Source organism: Ctenopharyngodon idella, chromosome 15 (assembly GCF_019924925.1).
Source record: "Ctenopharyngodon idella isolate HZGC_01 chromosome 15, HZGC01, whole genome shotgun sequence".
NCBI lineage: Eukaryota > Metazoa > Chordata > Actinopteri > Cypriniformes > Xenocyprididae > Ctenopharyngodon > Ctenopharyngodon idella.
In genome coordinates, this window is record NC_067234.1 from 3,697,937 (window position 1) to 3,722,302 (window position 24,366).

General features: G+C 37.0%; 1 protein-coding gene and 1 long non-coding RNA gene across 8 annotated transcripts in view; one reads left to right on the forward strand and one right to left on the reverse strand.

Annotated features, from left to right (window-relative positions):
* The window catches only part of LOC127496305 (sialic acid-binding Ig-like lectin 14), a 139,998-nt gene that overhangs the window by 85,121 nt on the left and 30,511 nt on the right, over window positions 1–24,366 (forward strand). The window lies entirely within an intron of this gene.
* On the reverse strand, window positions 12,286–17,829 carry LOC127496323 (uncharacterized). Of its 3 annotated transcripts, none has more exons than XR_007925289.1 (6): window positions 15,833–17,829; window positions 14,789–15,477; window positions 13,422–13,464; window positions 13,205–13,298; window positions 13,019–13,113; window positions 12,287–12,912 (listed from the first exon to the last, which is right to left on the reverse strand). It is a non-coding gene; the product is annotated as an uncharacterized LOC127496323 (long non-coding RNA). The 3 variants fall into 3 exon arrangements; XR_007925288.1 differs by having other exon boundaries at window positions 12,289–12,912; window positions 14,789–14,902; window positions 15,322–16,607; XR_007925287.1 differs by having other exon boundaries at window positions 12,286–12,912; window positions 14,789–16,607.

The following is a 24,366-nucleotide window of genomic DNA, read 5'->3' on the forward strand; positions in this document are numbered from 1 at the left end:
TTTAAAAGAAAACATCTCCCTTTGCTTTGAACTTTGAGCGTCGCAACTTTGCAGATGTTGTTTATGCTTTAACAGCAAAATTACACACTAATTAAATTGAAAAAGTGAAATCATAATCAACCACCCCTTTAAAGAAGAAGCTGTTTGATTTGATTTAGCCATAAGTGTTAATTAATGCATTAACTATCAAACATGTACTAACATGTAAGGCTGCCGTTATTCATGCATGAATCCATATGACTCTTGTCATAGTTAAGCTTAGCTCTTCACTGGTTCATGATTAGTTCATGCTTTCAATAATCATTAGTTCATGCTGAATTAAGCATTAATTCAGCTATTAAGACATGATTATTCATGTACCCTTATTGTTAAGTATTACCAACTATTGTTACACTGAATGACATTTTAGTGGGTGTTTTCTTTAAATCATGGTAAAAATGTATTATATTCATTATTTTTTTGCTCAGAAAAATATAAAATTAAACAGGACACATTCTAATGTATTCAATGTATTTAAAGCTGTATTACACTTTTATTTTTTTGACGCTTGAAACCCCCTACTCGTCTTTGACCCATATAGTGTGTGGATACCTTGAAAATCTACTCCAAATAGACCTCCTAAATTAAAAAGAGGAACAGAAAAAATGCAAACGTGAAAATTTATTCTTGTCATATCTTCATTTACAGATTAATGTTTGACATACCACCCACAACTGCACAGAAAGACAGTAAAGCATTAATTGATACAACCACAAACTGGTGGTTGTATCAATTAATGCTTTACTGTCATTCTGTGCAGACACAAGCAAGGGAGTGCGGTCAATATAAACAATAGGAAAACAATGGATCGCAATGACAGTTCGGACGCTGAGGAAATTGTAAATGTTTATTCATACTCACAGACTACAGCCAAACAATTAGCCTGCTATGCGGCCAAGAGAGCAGGGACAGGCCAGGATTAGACAGAATAACGGTCAAAAGAGACAGATTGAGCTGTGGTGTGAGAAGAAGCTGTGGAGAACAGGGCAGAGACCAGTGTTAGCTTATAGATATTCACGTTATAGCTAACAATATGTAACACTGTGCTCAGATCACAATATTGTACAGATTATTATCATGTATCAGGCAACAGCAAAGCTAGTATTGGTCATCTAGGATTATTGATTACTAACAAACTAATAAACTTTGATCAGGCATAACCTATGTCACACTCACTAACCTTACGTGATATAGCGGTTTCTCATCACGACTGATTTGGTAGTTAGCAAATGTATATTACAAAAAAATAAAAAAATAAATAATAATAATAAAAAGACTTACGGTGCACAGTTCACGTTTTCGTAGTGTTTGCATCTCCGTGACCATCATGTCTCCCGCCGGCGGCCGAACCACAGACGACAGTATATACTGTACGTGTATCACCTTATCCTTTATTCATTAATTCTGTGTTATGAGTTTATTCCGTGCCCATTTTCTGATAGTGTGACTTAGCGCCTTTTCAGAGCCCTTTTGCGACTTTTTTCTAAGAAAGCGCGTTGTGACGAATATAGCGATTTGTTAACCTGATCTAGCTTCCGAGACCCACCGGTACTACCGAACGAGCACGAGATCTTGCTTTCCTGTCGCAGGCACACCTCTCTGGTTCAACAGCGCATTCAGTTGAGGATGTGCGCGCTGTCAGAGAACAAATAAAATAGATATTATTGCTTCTAACCTGAGTGATCATTTTACATGTACATATAGCCAAAATCACTGCAAATGTCTATCTTATGTGTATAGTGATTTTGTCAGACAACGTCTCGATTATAAATCAGGATTTTAGTGCTGTTATAACATGTCAGGGCTCGAACTTTACTTTCCCGACCAGACAAGGACCTGATTAAAACATCAATACCAAAAAAAAAACAAACAAAAAAAACAGCAACTTGGGAATCACCAAAACGCGAGTATGTCTTATCTTATTATAATGTACTGACGATAACAAGGTTGCGCTGTTGAGGCTCGTGCACCATCTCGAGGAGAAATGGAAACATGAGCGAAGTACACACAAAAAGAAACTGTTAAACATACTGCGGTAAAAATTCAAGCGAATTTTATCAGCGAAAATAGTTTCAAACAAAGATCACAGCAGAACCAAAGCACAACACTCAGCCTTGTTTTCATTACTGAATGATTCAGCGTTTTGAACGAATCGGTTGAGTCAAAGATTCAATGACCCATTCATAAACAACTGCCTCATTCTTGAATGAATGAATCGTTTGAATGAATGAATCAATGACCCACTCATTAAGACGGTTACTTGCCGCCACCTACTGGTGGTTTAGTTTCATTTTTAAAAGTATCATTCCCCCCCCAACATTTCATATTTGTATTTTCAAACAATATTTAAAACAATCCCATAACATTATTTAATGCAGTTGTAATCAATCAAAAATATGCAGATTCACATATTCCGAAAGGATATTGCTTCAGAACAAATTTATATTTCCACCACAAAAAAAATACAATTTTTTTCCGGACAAGCAACAGTTTTACTCGTACAAGTGAATGACCGATTTACGTGTGTCCACATGACAAGGCTTAATGTCGAGCCCTGTATGTAATCTTAATGGGCCGCATTTCAGTCACCATTTCATATTGTCTGACAACAAAAACAGAAAAAAATATATAGATGAAACAATTTTATTGGAAATTTGGCTGTATTAAAATATTATGTGAGCAAAAGGGTAGCAGCCGAGAAGCAAACAAATGTAAAGGGCTGACACTTGGCAGAATGCGAATACAACAATGACATGATGAATTTTCTAATTGCTGTATGTCGTCATCTATCGACAGCGGCATATATATATATATATATGGCATTAAAAAATTAAAAAAATTGGCATTAAAAAGCATTAAATTAGATTTGATGAAACCTGTAGAAACCCTTTTAATAGAACTTGAAATTAAATATTCTAATAATTTGAGATACTGATTTTTTGATTCTGATGAGCAGCAAGCAGTAATCATCAAAATGAAAAACAAGTCTGGAAATTGTCAGCATCCTACCTCCTGTAGTTTGTCTCCATGCCTCTAGAGGTCCCCTGTGTTCCCCTCTGCCTTAGTTTTTCCACATGGATCCTTGTTAGCATTATCCAGGTCACCTGTGCCTTGTTTCTCCTAGGGTATTTTAGTTGTGTTTTTTCCCCTTGTTCCTCACTTGGTTTTTGAGTCTTGGCCGCGTGCTTCCTGCTTTGTCTCTCCAAGTCTTTCCAAGCTATCTCAAGTAAGGTGTTCTGAGTTATTTGGTTATTAATGTTCTCTAGTTTTGTTTTCTCCCCTCGTGGAGTTTTTATTTTCCCATGTGGTTTTTTCCATTATCTCTTATGTTATTAATACCTCTGTCTGAGAAGAACTTTTGTTGGATTTTTGCTTGAAAATACTTTTTTTTTTATTAAATCTACATTGCCTGGAGTTCTGCCTTGAGTGTTTCGTTTGGGTCCAACATCACAGTCTCTGTGGCCTTGTGGCAGATATCTCAACCACCACACCAGAGACCCTGAGTTCTAGCCCGGCTTGTGACAGGAAATATTTTACTTTATGTCTAATAAATCTAGAATATATTTAAGTTTTACTTTTTGAATTAAATTACAGAAAAAAAAAACTTTTTCATGGTATTCTAATTTATTGAGATGCACCTGTATATGATGAACATATTGAATTTATGCTTTTTTTTTTTTTTTTTTGCATAGGGTGAATTCCAAACAGTGTTTTTGCACCCTTGATGGGCACTTTGGGAAAGGGATGCTATTTGTAGGGATGTTTCAAACGAAAGTGAACAACTGAATCCCTTCATGAAGGGCCATTTGACAAGTCTGTTAGCGAAGGGTACATGCAATGGTCACTTCGAGGAAGTAATTTTATCATTTATGGTTTATTTACGATTTATTTTAAAGCTAGATATGGCCGGAGAGTTAACGTATAAACAGAATAATTCAAGTTGTTTTGTCTAGTTGTGATATATTGCACACATTTTCGTCATGCATTTCATAAATACATTTCATAGGTAATAAATGTGTTTAATATTAGATATGGTAAGTGAATGTGACTGTACCTGCAAGGTTAAAAGAAGAGATGACACACACATATAAAGCAGAAAATTTGAACTAAACCACTAGATTCATATATGAATTAGTTTTATGATCTCTTTATAAACTTTTGAAGTGACAAAATGGAGGGACAGAAATCTCTCAGATTTCATTTAAAATCTCTTTATTTGTGTTTCAAAGATAAATGAAAGTCTTGCGAGTTTGGAACAACATGAGGATGAGTAATTTTTTTTTTTTTTTTTTTTTTTTGGATGAACTAACACTTTAATAATTCACAAGTTCACACTTACAAATAAGTCAGATAGAGTAAATGTTAAGCATATTTGGTGTGCTGTCCGAAGAGAGGGCTCTGGGCCCGGTATTTGGCCCGAACCCAGAGAACCCCTGGAGACCCAGAGAAATTTCCTTCCTGTCTGCCTGTCTCCCAGTCTTAAGCGTCTTACATTACGGACATTGCAGTCTAATGCTCTTACCACATCTGCAGTCCTCATGCACACATTTTTTTGCAACCTAACTGCATAAGTGTGCACACCCTTTTATAAATAGGTATGTGGCTGTGTTCAAAATGAATTCATCATCAAGCTAATGTGAAATAGTACACCAGACATGCCTCTGATTAACTCCAAATAAATCTCAGCTGTTCTTTTAAGATTTTTCGGTCATCATCTTGTTTGAAGAAGAGCCATAGGCACATGTTTATAGTGCTGTTAAAGGTAGGGTAGGCAATTTCGGAGAGGCTAACAATAGCAAGCAAGCTTTGAAAACATAAGATCCCACCCTCCCTTCAGAGCACTCTCCAAAGCCACATCCTGACTGCTGCGGATACATTTTGGCATTGATAGTGAGACAAATGCATAAATCTGAGTCTGAGCACGTGAACAGCTCTGCGTAGACATAGGTTCAGGAGGAACTGTAAAAAGTGGCTGCTGTTTGTTCTCGGCACTCAGTGACTGTGTCTACAACTCTGCACAGCCTTACGGGACGTGCTGATGATGTGTGATGTCTGCACGAGCAGGCGTGCGGAGGTATGGAAATACATATACAGGTGCTGGTCATATAATTAGAATATCATCAAAAAGTTGATTTATTTCACTAATTCCATTCAAAAAGTGAAACTACATTCATTCATTACACACAGACTGATATATTTCAAATGTTTATTTCTTTTAATTTTGATGATTATAACTGACAACTAAGGAAAATCCCAAATTCAGTATCTCAGAAAATTAGAATATTGTGAAAAGGTTCAATATTGAAGACACCTGGTGCCAAACTCTAATCAGCTAATTAACTCAAAACACCTGCAAAGGCCTTTAAATGGTCTCTCAGTCTAGTTCTGTAGGCTACACAATCATGGGGAAGACTGCTGACTTGACAGTTGTCCAAAAGACGACCATTGACACCTTGCACAAGGAGGGCAAGGCACAAAAGGTCATTGCAAAAGAGGCTGGCTCCGAGAGCTCTGTGTCCAAGCACATTAATAGAGAGGCGAAGGGAAGGAAAAGATGTGGTAGAAAAAAAGTGTACAAGCAATAGGGATAACCGCACCCTGGAGAGGATTGTGAAACAAAACCCATTAAAAAATGTGGGGGAGATTCACAAAGAGTGGACTGCAGCTAGAGTCAGTGCTTCAAGAACCACTACGCACAGACGTATGCAAGACATGGGTTTCAGCCACTCTTGAACAACAGACAGCGTCAGAAGTGTCTCACCTGGGCTAAAGACAAAAAGGACTGGACTGCTGCTGAGTGGTCCAAAGTTATGTTCTCTGACCACAGACTGGTCGACTCCATGCCACGCCGCATTGCTGCAGTAATTCAGGCAAAAGGAGCCCCACTTAAATATTGAGTGCTGTACATGCTCATACTTTTCATGTTCATATTTTCAGTTGGCCAGGATTTCTAAAAATCCTTTCTTTGTATTGGTCTTAAGTAATATTCTAATTTTCTGAGATACTGCATTTGGGATTTTCCTTAGTTATTTTTTTCCTTAGTTATAATCATCAAAATGAAAAGAAATAAACATTTGAAATATATCAGTCTGTGTGTAATGAATGAATATACAAGTTTCACTTTTTGAATGGAATTAGTGAAATAAATCAACTTTTTGATGATATTCTAATTATATGACCAGCACCTGTATATTGACAGGCAGGTAGGACAAAAATACTGAATGCAATGATTGGACGAACTTTTTTTGGTCCTGAGACTTCCACAGATGATATATGTACATTTTTAATATTCAGACCACTTCTATTAATGATTGCTATCAGGATGTAAAGAGACTTTAAAGCAGAATAACAAAAAGTGTTAAAAAAAAAATTCAAACCCTACCACTAATCTTTGACATCTACTGGGTGAAAGAGAAATACCGGTGAAAAGATGAGTAGATCAATTAGCTTCTCACATAAGGTGTGAGATGGTGTTTTCCTGTGGAAAACTCGCTACTGATGTTAAGGTGTTTGCTAGAATGCCACGTCTGTCAAAATCAATGCGTGCCAATTTTTTTTTTTTTTTTTTGTCAATATGCACCACTAGTGGCCTGACTTTGACCTCTATGTCTTCATCTGTGTTTGAGATACTGCAAAGAACAAATGATAGAATAGAGTCTACAAACTCTTTCAATGTTTATTTTTGCTGCACATTTACTGTATCTTTATTCAACTTGGCTACAAAAATATTGGTAACACTGAAAATGTTAGAATTGTTTATGTATTATAACAAAATATCAAAATATAATAATCAAAATATAAGTGACTTATTTTAAAGAAAGTTTCATGCAAAAAAAAAAAAAAAAAAGATACATTAATTAAAATCACATTGGCATCAGGAAAGTTAGTTGTGAGAAAAGTCTAGCATCATTTGTTTGCAGATACATGGTTTGATATCTAATGCAATACAATTTTATGAGTGGTTATTGCATCTTTTTATTTTATTGACAGTATACTTGGATATTATTTTACGCAATAGTTTTATACAAAAAAAAATGTGTATTTGCTTTGGCCTTTTGACATGGTTTGCAGAAATGCAGTTCATCAAAATTAATGGCTACTGCACTGACAATGAAAAAGGGCAAGTTATTTTAAGGACAAACAGGGACTACTCAGTAATGATTTAGACATTTGGGTGGAGCATACTTTTCTGAATTAAGAAACAGACTACTGTATGTTATACAGTGGGTACGGAAAGTATTCAGACCCCCTTAAATTTTTCACTCTTTGTTATATTGCAGCCATTTGCTAAAATCATTTAAGTTCTTTTTTTTTCCTCATTAATGTACACACAGCACCCCATATTGACAGAAAAACAAAGAATTGTTGACATTTTTGCAGATTTATTAAAAAAGAAAAACTGAAATATCACATGGTCCTAAGTATTCAGACCCTTTGCTCAGTATTTGGTAGAAGCACCCTTTTGGTCTAATACAGCCATGAGTCTTTTTGGGAAAGATGCAACAAGTTTTTCACACCTGGATTTGGGGATCCTCTGCCATTCCTCCTTGCAGATCCTCTCCAGGTCTGTCAGGTTGGATGGTAAACGTTGGTGGACAGCCATTTTTAGGTCTCTCCAGAGATGCTCAATTGGGTTTAAGTCAGGGCTCTGGCTGGGCCAATTGAAGAACAGTCACGGAGTTGTTGTGAAGCCACTCTTTCGTTATTTTAGCTGTGTGCTTAGGGTCATTGTCTTGTTGGAAGGTAAACCTTCGGCCCAGTCTGAGGTCCTGAGCACTCTGGAGAAGGTTTTCGTCCAGGATATCCCTGTACTTGGCCGCATTCATCTTTCCCTCGATTGCAACCAGTCGTCCTGTCCCTGCAGCTGATAAACCCCCCCACAGCATGATGCTGCCACCACCATGCTTCACTGTTGGGACTGTATTGGACAGGTGATGAGCAGTGCCTGGTTTTCTCCACACATACCACTTAGAATTAAGGCCAAAAAGTTCTATCTTGGTCTCATCAGACCAGAGAATCCTTCAGGTGTTGCTTCCGTCGGGCCACTCTGCCATAAAGCCCCGACTGGTAGAGGGCTGCAGTGATGGTTGACTTTCTACAACTTACTCCCATCTCCCGACTGCATCTCTGAAGCTCAGCCACAGTGATCTTTGGGTTCTTCTTTACCTCTCTCACCAAGGCTCTTCTCCCCCGATAGCTCAGTTTGGCCGGACGGCCAGCTCTAGGAAGGGTTCTGGTCGTCCCAAACGTCTTCCATTTAAGGATTATGGAGGCCACTGTGCTCTTAGGAACCTTAAGTGCAGCAGAATTTTTTTTGTAACCTTGGCCAGATCTGTGCCTTGCCACAATTCTGTCTCTGAGGTCTTCAGGCAGTTCCTTTGACCTCATGATTCTCATTTGCTCTGACATGCACTGTGAGCTGTAAGGTCTTATATAGACAGGTGTGTTGCTTTCCTAATCAAGTCCAATCAGTATAATCAAACACAGCTAGACTCAAATGAAGGTGTAGAACCATCTCAAGGATGATCAGAAGAAATGGACAGCACCTGAGTTAAATATATGAGTGTCACAGCAAAGGGTCTGAATACTTAGGACCATGTGATATTTCAGTTTTTCTTTTTTAATAAATCTGCAAAAATGTCAACAATTCTGTGTTTTTCTGTCAATATGGGGTGCTGTGTGTACATTAATGAGGAAAAAAAAAAATTTTAGCAAATGGCTGCAATATAACAAAGAGTGAAAAATTGAAGGGGGTCTGAATACTTTCCGTACCCACTGTAAATCACACCTGCCTGAAGCTTCAGTTTCAAGAGGTCCTTACATTCTCCACTAGGGGTCAGTATACTCATTGCTTTATGGATTGCTCTCCTTCACAAAGGCAGGGTTGCACATTTTCCAGTTCTGCACTTTAAATTGTTTCTGTTCAGGCTCCAGTGCTGATGGCAGTAACAAATGTGATTTCCTCTTGCAAGATTTAGTTTTGCCACACTGCAGTCTTTCTTTAACGGTACTTTCCAATGCTTGTCTTTTCCCAGGGCGTCCTTGAAAGTGACTTTGTCTTTTGGGACATCCTTAGTGAGCTTTTCATTTCTCTGAATATTTCTTCCTGGATCTTGAGTCAACAGAGGCCTTGATGTTCCATTGCCCATGATATACAGGTGCTGGTCATATAATTAGAATATCATCAAAAAGTTGATTTATTTCACTAATTCTATTCAAAAAGTGAAACTTGTATATTATATTCATTCATTACACACAGACTGATATATTTCAAATGTTTATTTCTTTTAATTTTGATGATTATAACTGACAACTAAGGAAAATCCCAAATTCAGTATCTCAGAAAATTAGAATATTGTGAAAAGGTTCAATATTGAAGACACCTGGTGCCACACTCTAATCAGCTAATTAACTCAAAACACTGCAAAGGCCTTTAAATGGTCTCTCAGTCTAGTTCTGTAGGCTACACAATCATGGGACAGACTGCTGACTTGACAGTTGTCCAAAAGACGGCCATTGACACCTTGCACAAGGAGGGCAAGACACAAAAGGTCATTGCAAAAGAGGCTGGCTGTTCACAGAGCTCTGTGTCCAAGCACATTAATAGAGAGGCGAAGGGAAGGAAAAGATGTGGTAGAAAAAAGTGTACAAGCAATAGGGATAACCGCACCCTGGAGAGGATTGTGAAACAAAACCCATTCAAAAATGTGGGGGAGATTCACAAAGAGTGAACTGCAGCTGGAGTCAGTGCTTCAAGAACCACTACGCACAGACGTATGCAAGACATGGGTTTCAGCTGTCGCATTCCTTGTGTCAAGCCACTCTTGGACAACAGACAGCGTCAGAAGCGTCTCGCCTGGGCTAAAACAAAAAGGACTGGACTGCTGCTGAGTGGTCCAAAATTATGTTCTCTGATGAAAGTAAATTTTGCATTTCCTTTGGAAATCAGGGTCCCAGAGTCTGGAGGAAGAGAGGAGAGGCACACAATCCACATTGCTTGAGGTCCAGTGTAAAGTTTCCACGGTCAGTGATGGTTTGGGGTGCCATGTCATCTGCTGGTGTTGGTCCACTGTGTTTTCTGAGGTCCAAGGTCAACGCAGCCGTATACCAGGAAGTTTTAGAGCACTTCATGCTTCCTGCTGCCGACCAACTTTATGGAGATGCAGATTTCATTTTCCAACAGGACTTGGCACCTGCACACAGTGCCAAAGCTACCAGTACCTGGTTTAAGGACCATGGTATCCCTGTTCTTAATTGGCCAGCAAACTCGCCTGACCTTAACCCCATAGAAAATCTATGGGGTATTGTGAAGAGGAAGATGCGATATGCCAGACCCAACAATGCAGAAGAGCTGAAGGCCACTATCAGAGCAACCTGGGCTCTTATAACACCTGAGCAGTGCCACAGACTGATCGACTCCATTCTACGCCGCATTGCTGCAGTAATTCAGGCAAAAGGAGCCCCAACTAAGTATTGAGTGCTGTACATGCTCATACTTTTCATGTTCATACTTTTCAGTTGGCCAAGATTTCTAAAAATCCTTTCTTTGTATTGGTCTTAATATTCTAATTTTCTGAGATACTGAATTTGGGATTTTCCTTAGTTGTCAGTTATAATCCTCAAAATTAAAAGAAATAAACATTTGAAATATATCAGTCTGTGTGTAATGAATGAATATAATATACAAGTTTCACTTTTTGAATGGAATTAGTGAAATAAATCAACTTTTTGATGATATTCTAATTATATGACCAGCACCTGTATAGTGAGATGTGATGAACTAGAAAAGAAAAAATAAACACAATAAAAGTATTAATAATTACATTTAAGTTTATTTACTTTCTTGCACCGTAATTATAAAACCTGTACATGCATAAACCATTCAGCATGATCAAAAGTAAAAAGGAAATGTATTCATTGACATTACCTGAATGGATGTCTCCTTTGGTTTGCTCAAAGGTTTGCTTTGCTTTGCTTTGGATGTCTCAAATCCGATTTGGATATAAATAGTGACGAGTGCCCCGGTTTATACTAAACTTCCTGTTTCAGCTCTCATTGAGTGGTGTGAACAGCTTTGTGTTAGATATGTGTTTCTCTTCTTTGAATGGACTGTGGAAATTAAATGAAAAATAGGATTACTGAGCACAACGGATCCTCTGATCCGTTACATCAATTGGTCAGTGATGATACATTATTCTCACAACCCTTGATCTAACTGAACTGATGTTGATTCAATAAGCTCTGTCTAAGGATGTGATTGCATCTGAAGAGTTTTCAAAGATTGTCTTATTCAACATTTTCATCTATGTGCTTAAATGAGATAAACAGAGATTACATGATCAAAAAACCTTAGATCAAGAGTGTAAATTAACTAGGCTATAAAATAACTCCTCTACAGTATGCAAATATATGTTTGCTAATATTTTCTTTGAATCGTACAATGTATTTTGTATATAAAGGAAAAAGGCTGGCCAGCTGGCAACCTTAAACCAACTGAGCTATCTTGTCCAGGCTAAAAGACCATCTTAAACCAGATAACACCACATGATGCTAAATTTCACTTTAGCCACACAAAATATGCATGAGTATAACAAAACATCCATCTCTGTTAGCCTATATTGGTTTACATAAGCCATATTCTTTTCAAACATTCCCTTTAAAATTATGATGTAGGCTTATGCATTTTAAGGTAGTGATTTTCATCTTTTGCCAAACAACATTAACGTACACAAACATACTTATGTGGGGTTTAAACAGGCTTTATAAAACGTTGTAAAACTACAGCATTTTAACGTAACGGGAAAAATCAGGTTTGTTTTCGATAAATTCACTTTTGGTTTTTATTTCCATAGACTTACCGCAGTGGACCGTCAGGTATCACGAGAAATCACTAATTATCAGTCAGATATCCTATTTTCTGACAGTTTGAACTACAAGAGGAGCTGTGTGGATGTTATTGAAATGACTCACAGAACATATTTTCCTGAAAAATGTATATTTTTCTGAGTTGTTTGCACGTTCTTGGGTCAACATATTTTGTTGAGTGTGGAACAACATTCCTGTCCAAAAATGTATTCTTAACCATATCCCTACTCCTAAATCTAACCCTACCCATAAGTTATCCGTAAAATCAGAGGGAAATGATAGGTTAATAACACCGATATAGAAGCACCTAACCCTCGTTGTAAGCCTAAACTTGACAAAGATGTTGATCCAGGAACATGTTGCACTTGGTGAAATCAGGTTCTGCCTTGCAGCGACACCTCTAATAAAATAAAACATTTTATTTACAAAACAATTACAAAACTATATTACATCAAATAACAGCAGTTGTTATACAATTATTGTAAATAAAATATTTACCACATTTTGAAAAATTATACACCAGTATTTACTTATACACAGACTGTAAAATTTAATAAGTATAGACAAACTTAAAAATAAATGTTTTAAACACATTGGTAAATGGAAAAAAGTTTTGCTGTTAAACACATTTTGTACTTAGCAAAATAATTAGCTCAATAACTTAGCTGAATTCTGCAGGCAGGTAGATCTCCAGGAACAGGATCGGGCACCTCTGCAGTACTTCATTACATAAAAATACTAACTCAAAAAACAAAAACAACAACAACAACAAAACCTAAAAATAAAAAATAAATAAAATAAAATAAAATAAACCTTCAGCTGTACAATTGAAGATTTTTTTTTGAAGATTAGTCTTTTATTTTTAAAACCCTGTGACTATGTGAACAAATGCTTCTGAACATGCTAAAACTGAAGATCATCTTCTATAACAACTGCAGTGCTTGAAGGACTTGTTCATTCGTTGATCACAATGACAAAATGAGTGATGTCTGGCTCTCCCAACGCCTCCTGAAATAAGCATAGAGGGTCCAACTGTAAGTTTCATTTAGTAGACTAAAGGTAGACAGTTGCATTCACCGATACTAGCAATTCTGTTAATGCAATGAATACTTACATTTCAAGTCTTGAAGAATTGTGGGTCCTCTTCACACAGGTACACTGAGAAGCACGGAGGGCTACAGTGCCTTTCATGTTGACATCATGCACACCCTTCAAAGTCAAGTAAAAATTAACATGTTAAACAAGCAAGCCAACTTAAATTTATATACAGTGAAGACAGTGTTGACAAATTTCAACTCACCTGAAGATCATAAACATTTAAAATGTCACGCAAAGTCTCTGGAATCTTGTTGATGCGTGCCGTTTTCAGTGATATGGTGTAACTTTGTACAAACCTAGAAAACCAAAAACACAAAAGTGTATAACCAACAGTGGATGTAGAAAAGAGAAAGTCAAGTCTGTGTCCAGTTATCTGAGGAGACATCACACAACTTGCATTTCAACTCAACTGAAGTTACCTTAAGTGTTGAAGCTCACTCTTCAGTAAGCATCCAGTTCAGTCTGTAAGTAAAGAAAGATTGTAAAGGTTTACTAATCTTAGATAAAGCTACTGCTAATTTATTCACATGAACGTAGGAATAAAATCACATTTCTCAGATCAGTGCGCTTAACAAAAAAGAACCGGAACCACGCAAGATTTCTGAGTTTCGGTTCCGAAAACGGTTCTGGTGTGATGGGTGGGCGAAGTGTGGGGAGCGTATCCTTTAATAGAGACAGCTCACATCATGAATATTATAGCAATGAATGCACTGAAAAGCCCTCGCACTACTCATATACGTCAGATTTCAATGCAGAGAGAGCGAGAGAGAGGTGCCCAAAGCTGCACGATTAATCTTTAAAAGATCACGTTCTCGATTTCATCACCCACATGATCTAATTCTAAATGACAATGATTCACCCGTGTATATTAAACCTTTGACAAAAATAAAATCGCGACATTCAAATCTGCGTTCGCGCTGCCGTTGATCTAAAGAGAGTATAACGCTTTGGCCCAGAGAACGCCAGTTAAATCAATGGAATGAAAGAGCTTGCAGGCGAAAAGTCTGTATTTCCACTCGTTTAATGGCAGGTACACAGGAACGCGCTCCTCTCATACATGAGAGATTGACTCTTTCTTAGCGTCACAAATAAAAATAAAGCAATATTATAACAAAAATGGGAGAGCACATTCATCATCTATCGTGGTTCTCATCTCACAGTCACGTAGTTCTTCTACGTCATCACCGCATAGCGCGCGCTAAGAGAAGTGATCAGTCTCTTAAAGGGCACAACGCACCATAATGTGATGCATGTAAACACACAGTTTTGGCTGTTACAAGAGTTGTCATGTGTAGATATAAACAGCTTCACAAACAATCTTTTCAAACGCACAGTATCATTATTTCTGTGTGACAAATAGGCCTATTCCAATTATGGTATACAAAAGCTTATTATTCAGATAGAAACTCTGATGTTTATGTATAATAAATTACCTTCTGAAAGTAACTGGACTTCAAATAACGACTGTATCGATTGCATTGTTACGCCACTAGGTGGCAACAAATTTACTGTTAAAAATGCATCGAATTTGTTGAGATTAACAGTCATTTTACAAGAATAATAAACACAAAAAGGACTGTTTGTGTCAAGTATTGTGCATTTTTCCCTTACTACTATTTTTTATTAGTTGTTTATTTATTTTAATGGAACCGGAATCGTTAGGCAGAACAGCAATCGGAAAATTTCTCACGATTCCCAACCCTATGCCCTACATTTTCTTCATTAAGATATCCTTACAAAAGCAAATAAGAAAAAAAAAAAATCAGAAATGCTTTGCTTTACTTACATAAGTTTGCTCCAGACGCTTGTGAATATCTGCCACCCTGAAAGGATTCTTCTGGTAACGTCAGTTAGGGCAATGATGTGATGTGGATGACAGCAGTTTACATCGCTCAGAAAACTTAGAAATAATCATTAAAGTAGCGACGTTTACTCAGGTTTACATTCCACTTGTAAAGAGCAAATAGTATACAAGTATCTATTAAGAAAGCTGTGATTGTGTGTTTGTGTTGTCCATGTTTTAGCAGTCATGAGCATCTGTAAATGTAAAATCTGCTTACATTTATCAACTGAAGATGATCTCAGACATACTAATGCATGGATTGCAGTACATTTCCATCATTTAAAAAAAAAAAAAAAAAAAAAAAAAAAAAAAAGTTAAACTAGCTTATGTATTTAGTTAATTGAGGTTATTTGAAAACAATGATATTTTATGACAGTATAAACAAATCCTCTTCACTGAAGAAACATGGAATAAAACAACTTTTGCTTATTACAATTGCATTTATAAAAATATGAGCGTGGAAACTAAAACCAAACCTGCTCTTTCTCCTTGTGTATGCAGGACCGTCATCATCCTCTTCCTCAGCTTTGTTTGCAGATCGGAGTGTTGCTCGTCAAAGTTTAGTACAGCGTAAACAATTGAGATCCACATAACAATGCTTATGTGACGGTCTTGCCTGGGTGGTCTTTCTGCTGCACAATGGAGAACACGTAGAAATAAGAGCAACTGCACGGAGAATTAAAATCACTTCCACAGCATGTCTCATCATCTCTGCTGTTTATTTTAAACAGTTCTTTCTTTTTTAGTCTTTTCAAATCAATTAAATCTTTATGCATTGTGATCGTATAGTGTTAACAATTTTTCAATTTGACAACTTCAATAGATATTTCAATGAATTGATCACAAATAAGTGAAAAACTGAACATTTCAATTAAATTAAGTTCAATTCGAAGGGTAAACATCCCCACCTAGCGGCGAACATATACAATTCCATTTGAACAATTAATTAATACATTAAACATGAAAACAACACATCTTACAACATACCTGCACAATGGAGAACACGTAGAAATAAGGGAAACTGCACGGAGAATTAAAATCACTTCTACATAAAACAAAGACAATGCACAAATGAATTACGACTAGGCCTCATAATACAAACTAAAAATAACTCAACATAAAACGCCACATTCGACGCCAACATATCAACAGTTCTACAAGAAGTTCATTGCAGGATAAATCAGCAATAAAGCAGTTAGTTATGTGTTTTTAATCATTTTAACTATAATTCTCCGGCTGCTGAAAACGTACGACTTACCCACAGCATGTATCATTATCTCTGCTTTGGGCGGTCCCATTTCACGTGCTATATGCCATCACGCAGCAGACAGATGGCGCTGTCCCCATTTTTACATCAATTTAACACTTTTACACACCGTTACACTTAGATCAAAGATACAAAAAAAAAAAAAAAAAAAAAAAAAAAAAAAATTGTCAGTTTATTAGCTGTATAGGTGGCATACCGAAAGTTTTCAGGCAAGCCAAGAAAGCTGCGTTCGCGGCAGTCACGTGAAGTTAACTTTTAGGAAGTTCCTTTATAAGCGTCTGCTAAGTAAAAATACTACAAATGTAAATGTGCGTCGATGCTTACCAGAACTGTTTTGTCGAAATGACCCCATACATATCTCTTGGAAAATAATCCGTTTTGCTCGCGTCCGCTCCAAACCGCACAAACATCTTCTTCTTTCTCTTCTTTTGATTTGAATTTAAAAACTGAATTTATATATATATATATATATATATATATATATATATATATATATATATACACGCACCCATCAGTCTCTCTAAACCCCTCCTTTCCGTGAGCCTACACCTCTCTGATTCAGATGGCCCAATCCATTATGATTGGTCTACTGCGTGCAGCGTGCGCCCATTGCCATAACTGAATGACAGCTATCAGTTCGCAAGACATTGTATACAATGTATGGACAGAAAAGATAGCATCGATTTTACCGTATCAATTTGAGCCTGAGTCCGACGATGAAACATCTGAAGTAGTCGATCAACCAGAAACTGATTCGCAATCACGACTGGAGTACGACGTTTCTCTATAGTAAGTGTCACCTTAGTTTGCATTATTTAATAGCAGCGTCACAGTTATACTTTATGTAGGTGCACCTTTGGGAACTGTATCAGAATGCCAAGTGAAGCTGAAAGATAAACATTTAGGCCAGATGTGTACAGAGTTTTTCGTCATAACTATTGACAAAGTAAAAAATGGCTATATCATTGTTTGACATTACAATGTGTGTTTACTGTTACAGAGAGAATACTTCAACTAGTTAGCACGGACTAGCATCTTGACATCCTATTACAATACAGATAGACAGGGGCGGATTAAGGTGGTCAGGGGCCCCTAGGCTGCTCTTTGTGTGAGGCCCCCCACCTTAATCATTATGCTTTCTTGAAAAAATGTATTTAGTGCCATACATGGTCCACACGCAAATATTAAGGTTAACTGGCACACGCTCATCGAGACAGCCAATACTACAGTTTTTCTTCTATGTCCCTTCAACTGGTGGACCACCACAGTAAGACAATTACCACCACGTTGCATAGGTAAAATGTGAAATTGAAAATCATAAATCATATAAACCAATATATAACATAGCATAGGCGGAGGGTGAACCAACTCTAGGGTAAGGCTAGATGCGATTCCTCCATGAAAACATAGAGTCTATGTCATGAAATAGTTACGTGTCGCCTATCAGCAACCTATAGCCTACACATCCCAATATAAATGCAAAACAAATGTGATCTTCAAATTCTGAATGAATTAGGCCTATTATGGAAGCCCGTTTCCACCATTAAATAAAAAATTAAAAACCGTAATTGCGACTTTTTATCTCAACATTGTGACTTTTTATCTTGCAATTCTGACTTTTTTTTCTCACAATTGCGAGTTATAAAGTCACAATTCTGAGATATAAACTCGCAATTGCGAGAAAAAAAGTCGGAATTGTTACTATATTGCGAGTTTATATCTGGCAATTCTAACTTTATAACTCGCAATAGTGAGAAAAAAAGTCAGAATTCTGAGATTAAGTCGCAATTACTGTTTTTTTTGTTTTTTATTAAGTGGCGAAAACGAGCTTCCATACTATAAAGCCTAGAAAGAGCATAAAAGCGCTCCCTATAACCACTAAACTGTCACTCATCTTAATTGATTGCGATCTCACAAGGTTTTGCTAATCGATTAAGCTGACTGAACAATGAATATCTTTGGCCTACATAATAAATATATTTTTTTGTTAAAAGGTAAATTATAACGAGAGGATTTGAGTATGCAGATCTCAGCACTGGACAAAAACTCATGCGTTCAAGAAATCATCAAGTAAGTTTGTGATTGGCTACATTGCTCAAAAATGCGTTGTAAATAGAAAACCTGTTTATTAGTTTCGACGCTCTCAAGAGCACAATCACCAAATCTGTTTATGATGAGACTGAGAGCATTAGCGAGAGTGCAGAATTCAGTTAGAATTCAGAGTTCAGCTCGCGCACTGAACAAAACTCCTGCGTTTCAGCGACTAATCTGAACACCTCTGATTGGCCATTGCAGTTGTAAGCTCAACAGAATCGTGTGTGATTGGTTATAGGGCGCAAGATCTATATTAAATGCCGCAACCAACACTTTTCATTTAATTTTTATTTTCACTTTATTACTAGATTTAGTTTAAATGTGCAGACGCATTTTTGGCTAAAGCCCCCGTTAATTTTTGACCCATTGCCAGGGGAAGGCTAAGCCTTCCCCAGCTCCGCCTATGATACATAGCCTAATCAGCATAAAACTTGCCACAGCGCACCAGTAAACGTATTTATTATGAGTGTGTAGTGAAAAAACAGCAAGCAGACTTTCTAAACATTTTAATAATTTATTGTTTCAAGCTTTCTACAGATATATTTCTCGTGTCTGTGAGGGAAGTACGGTTCATGTTTGTTACGTGCTCAAGTTCACAGAGATGACAGAACGCGCATCCTGGTTTTTCATTTCACAAAAGCACACCGTTTTCTGTTATTGTGAGTTTACAGAAATAAAAGTAGACCCTTTACAGTTTGTATTACTCTTATCTGTATGACCAAAATGACGGAGTATTTTAAGTTATCGCACCTGCGCCTCCATGTCATGCAGCGAGCGCGCTCTCCACACAAACGGATATGCACCAAATAATAGTGCACATTTATCTAGGACTACCAGGCTAACATTAGCGGACTTGTAAAGTTGCTACTACTTACATGTTTCAAGTGATAAGCCGTATTTGATGGTCGATGAATGATAGGCGAATGTTTGTATTTCCTGCGTTAACGATCTCTCCCTCACGAACTGCGTGACTTCGCCACGTCTTGATGTATCCAAGCCCTTGAAGTATTATGTCAATTTAGGTATTTTTTTCAGTATATCTTGTTCACGTTGTTGTTTTAACCTTTGTATTTTCCGATTTTTTGTGCTCCACTATCGTAATTTCTTTCTGACATTTTGCCCCTATGCCGCCTAGCAATAGCAGTGACATAATGATTAACATGATTTGATCAGCAGCTGATTGGACAGATGTGACCCAAATGTCACATCTATCCAATCACCTGATTTTTTAATGTTTCTTATGGGCCAATGAGGGTCTTTTTTTGTTCGCGCTGTAAATTAAAAAAAAAAAAAATAGCCTGGCCAATCCGGGGCCCCTGCACACGTGGGGCCCATAGGCTGCAGCCTAGGTAAGCCTGTGCGTTAATCCGCGCCTGCAGATAGAGCTCCACTCTACTGTAATAATAAAAACGCAGAGGTTTTTTTACAGTTATGTAAGCGAACAGGTGTTACGAGATTTTCGGTTTCTGAGATTTTCAGTTTCCAAAGGCGGAGCATACATGAATATTAACGAGTTTCTCAGACATGCGCGATTGCACGTGCAACTGAGAATTTTAGTTCACATTGTACCTCAAGACATTAGTGGATTATTCCATAAAAGTAACTATATTCTCAGCGTCGTGGCTGACTTATGCCTAAACTAAACAGTTTATAATGATTTCATTAGTATGCACAATTTGTGCAGTCGTCTTTAACAATGACAGATACTTTGTGTAACAGCAGAGCAACCTTCAGCTATCGTCTACAATGAGTTCAGCTCGTTGTACTCTTCCTTTGCGATGTTTTAAAACTCGGTATCTTATTAGTTGTTATCATAAGTACATTACTGCCTTTAACAACTGAAATAAACCTGTATAAATGTTTTTGAGCTATTCTGGTGTTGTTCTTAAATTCTTGTTCATTTTGATATGATGTAGGCCTATTGCTCTTCAAAAGGATTAATAAAATTGTTTATTATTAGGCTTACCATGGTTGCATTTATTTGATCAAAAATACAAACCCGATTCCAAAAAAGTTGGGACACTGTACAAATTGTGAATAAAAAGGAATGCAATAATTTACAAATCTCACAAACTTATATTTTATTCACAATAGAATATAGATAACATATCAAATGTTGAAAGTGAGACATTTTGAAATGTCATGCCAAATATTGGCTCATTTTGGATTTCATGAGAGCTACACATTCCAAAAAAGTTGGGACAGGTAGCAATAAGAGGCCAGAAAAGTTAAATGTACATATAAGGAACAGCTGGAGGACCAATTTGCAACTTATTAGGTCAACTGGCAACATGATTGGGTATAAAAAGAGCCTCTCAGAGTGGCAGTGTCTCTCAGAAGTCAAGATGGGCAGAGGATCACCAATTCCCCCAATGCTGCAGCGAAAAATAATGGAGCAATATCAGAAAGGAGTTTCTCAGAGAAAAATTGCAAAGAGTTTGAAGTTATCATCATCTACAGTGCATAATATCATCCAAAGATTTAGAGAATCTGGAACGATCTCTGTGCGTAAGGGTCAAGGCCGGAAAACCATACTGGATGCCCGTGATCTTCGGGCCCTTAGACGGCACTGCATCACATACAGGAACGCTACTGTAATGGAAATCACAACACGGGCTCAGGAATACTTCCAGAAAACATTGTCGGTGAACACAATCCACCGTGCCATTCATCGTTGCCGGCTAAAACTCTATAGGTCAAAAAAGAAGCCATATCTAAACATGATCCAGAAGTGCAGGCGTTTTCTCTGGGCCAAGGTTAATTTAAAACGGACTGTGGCAAAGTGGAAAACCGTTCTATGGTCAGACGAATCAAAATTTGAAGTTCTTTTTGGAAAAATGGGACGCCATGTCATCCGGACTAAAGAGGACAAGGACAACCCAAGTTGTTATCAGCGCTCAGTTCAGAAGCCTGCATCTCTGATGGTATGGGGTTGCATGAGTGCGTGTGGCATGGGCAACTTACACATCTGGAAAGGCACCATCAATGCTGAAAGGTATATCCAAGTTCTAGAACAACATATGCTCCCATCCAGACGTTGTCTCTTTCAGGGAAGACCTTGCATTTTCCAACATGACAATGCCAGACCAAATACTGCATCAATTACAACATCATGGCTGCGTAGAAGAAGGATCCGGGTACTGAAATGGCCAGCCTGCAGTCCAGATCTTTCACCCATAGAAAACATTTGGCGCATCATAAAGAGGAAGATGCGACAAAGAAGACCTAAGACAGTTGAGCAACTAGAAGCCTGTATTAGACAAGAATGGGACAACATTCCTATTCCTAAACTTGAGCAACTTGTCTCCTCAGTCCCCAGATGTTTGCAGACTGTTATAAAAAGAAGAGGGGATGCCACACAACGGTAAACATGGCCTTGTCCCAACTTTTTTGAGATGTGTTGATGCCATGAAATTTAAAATCAACTTATTTTTTCCCTTAAAATGATACATTTTCTCAGTTTAAACATTTGATATGTCATCTATATTGTATTCTGAATAAAATATTGAAATTTGAAACTTCCACATCATTGCATTCCTTTTTTATTCACACTTTGTACAGTGTCCCAACTTTTTTGGAATCGGGTTTGTAGGCAAAACAGTAATATTGTGATTGTTTTCTATTTTAATATATTTTAAATGGCTGTTTATTCCTGTTACTCCAGTCTTCAGTGTCACATGATCCTTCAGAAATCATTCTAATATGCTGCTTTGCTGCTCAAAAAACATTCTTAGCTACTATTATCAGTGCTGAAAACAGGAAACCATGATACAGTGCCTGTTGATTCACAGAACAGCAAGTTTGAAGTATTGAAATAGAAATCTTTTGTAACATTAGAAATGTCTTTTTCCTTTTTTTTTTTTTTTTATCTATTTAATTAATCCTTCGTGAATAAACTTCACCCTTGTGAAATTCATTTCTTAAAAAACAAACAAACAACAACAACAAAAAAAACTACAGTGATTCCAGACATTCAAATAGTATTTAATGCAAATGCATTTGTGCAAATTATTTTGATGGCCACTGTCTGTAAAAAGATAACGTTTTGTTGTTATAAAAATAGTTTAAAGTAAATAAAAAAAAGTCATTAAAATTCAAAGAGTGGTAAAAATATCAAAATCTTTAAGACTAAAAATGTAATTTTTTGATTTAAGAATAGCTTTATGTGTCATATTTTCATATATTAAGGGACTGCTACAGTAGCCAAAGTTTGTTGTTGGCAAGTCCATGGCCCATCTTTTTGTACAAAATCAAAATTAAATTAAATGTCATTAAATGTCTCACACAATATCATATGTTCACTCCATCACACATTATACAAAGCATCTATAAATCAAAAGCAAATCAAGGCCATATTTCCATCTTTATTCCAGGCCAAATGTGCCCCTAATTAAAACCCCATGAAGAACATTAATGACCAGTGAATTCAGGTTGACTGGGACACATTTTGCCATTGAGATGACTGGGAAAAAGTTTCACATTCAACCTGAATATATGCCAAATAATGAATGTTTGTGTATCAAAATAAATTGTCTATTTATATCACTGATCATCATTGTATATCCAGGTACACAAGTCACACATGGTCAAAACAACGCATGGCAGAGAATAACAAAAGGTTGCAAAAATCTTTATTAGGCCACTGATTTTGGACATTATTTCTTTCATTTGGAGGGATGACCCCATTTTAAATCTTCGTAAGGTGAGGTAACAGAAGAACATAGCAATACATCATTGAAATGGCAGCTGCGTGTTTAACAATATGTTATTTATTTTCCCATTTATTTGTTATATGAAATCAGTATAATCTACTTTAACTCATTCAGGTGTTCTGGGATGCTTGGTTTTATTGTGCAATTGAAAAATTAAACCTTGTGGTGTCAGTGTATCTTTCTTTATATATATATATATATATATATATATATATATAAACGGAAACCATGAAAAGACAATATAGTTTCAGCAATATTTTCAGAATTTGTCACCAACCTGAAAACCAGAGAATGTTTGTCTGAACAGGTAAGCTAACATAAGGATAATCACACCAGTAGTCTGTAGGTTACAAAAATATTATGTCCACACAGACACATTTATATAGGCCTATCAGCTGTTACAGCACAGGGTACAAAGGAAGAGCACAACGAGCTGAACTCATTGTAGATGATAGCTAAAGGTTGCTCTGCTGTTACACTAAGTATCTGTCATTGTTAAAGACGACTGCACAAATCGTGCATGCATACTAATGAAAACATTATAAACTGTTTCCTAGAATCAACTGTAGTTTAGGCATAAGTCAGCCGCGACGCTGATGTAACGGGGCTGTCTCTGCGTTGTGTTGTGTAAAAGTCAGGATGGACACCAAGTCGCGCTTGAAGACAGGCTTTTATTCTGTTGACAACATATTAAACAGCAGTGATCAGATTCGCAAATCACCCTTGTGCGTGTTCGCAGCCATTCACTCTCTCGGCTGGCGTGAATCTAAATTGATTAACATTTATATGAACAGTTATACAATAACACAATTGAGAAATATGTACCTGTTGACAACATATTAAACAGCGGTGATCAGATTCGCAAATCACCCTCGTGCGTGTTCTATAATGAGGTGAACAAACTTGATGTTACCACAAATGTGATGAAGCAAAAACACAAATCATACAATATACCTTTAAACACATATCTATATCAATATTAGTCCATAAAATGGTTATCACGGAGCACTCACTCACCACAGCCATTCACTCTCTCGGCTGGCGTGAATCTAAATGACCCTACTGGAACCAGTTCATTCTATGGGTGGAGTGTGCAGGTTGAGTGCAATTAAAGGGGCCATACATGAAAATGTGTAGCAAGTGGAAACACCTTTTTAACCCTGTTACACTCCCCCCTGCTGATTTCCACTTGCTTCCGCAAACAGGTACTCACAAAATAAAATAAGTACTAGAGCAACATAAGAGTGAAAACACTGACCACAAAATAACATCAGGTACATGACCTCAAGAACCATATACAGTAATAGGAAGAGAGAAGAAAGAGAAAATATATATATATATATATATATATATATAGTGTTCAAAACTCCATGAAATTGTCAGTTCAATTCAGTATAGACACTATTCCCCACAGGAATTAAAGTGAAAAGAAGGTGGCCAATCCCCTA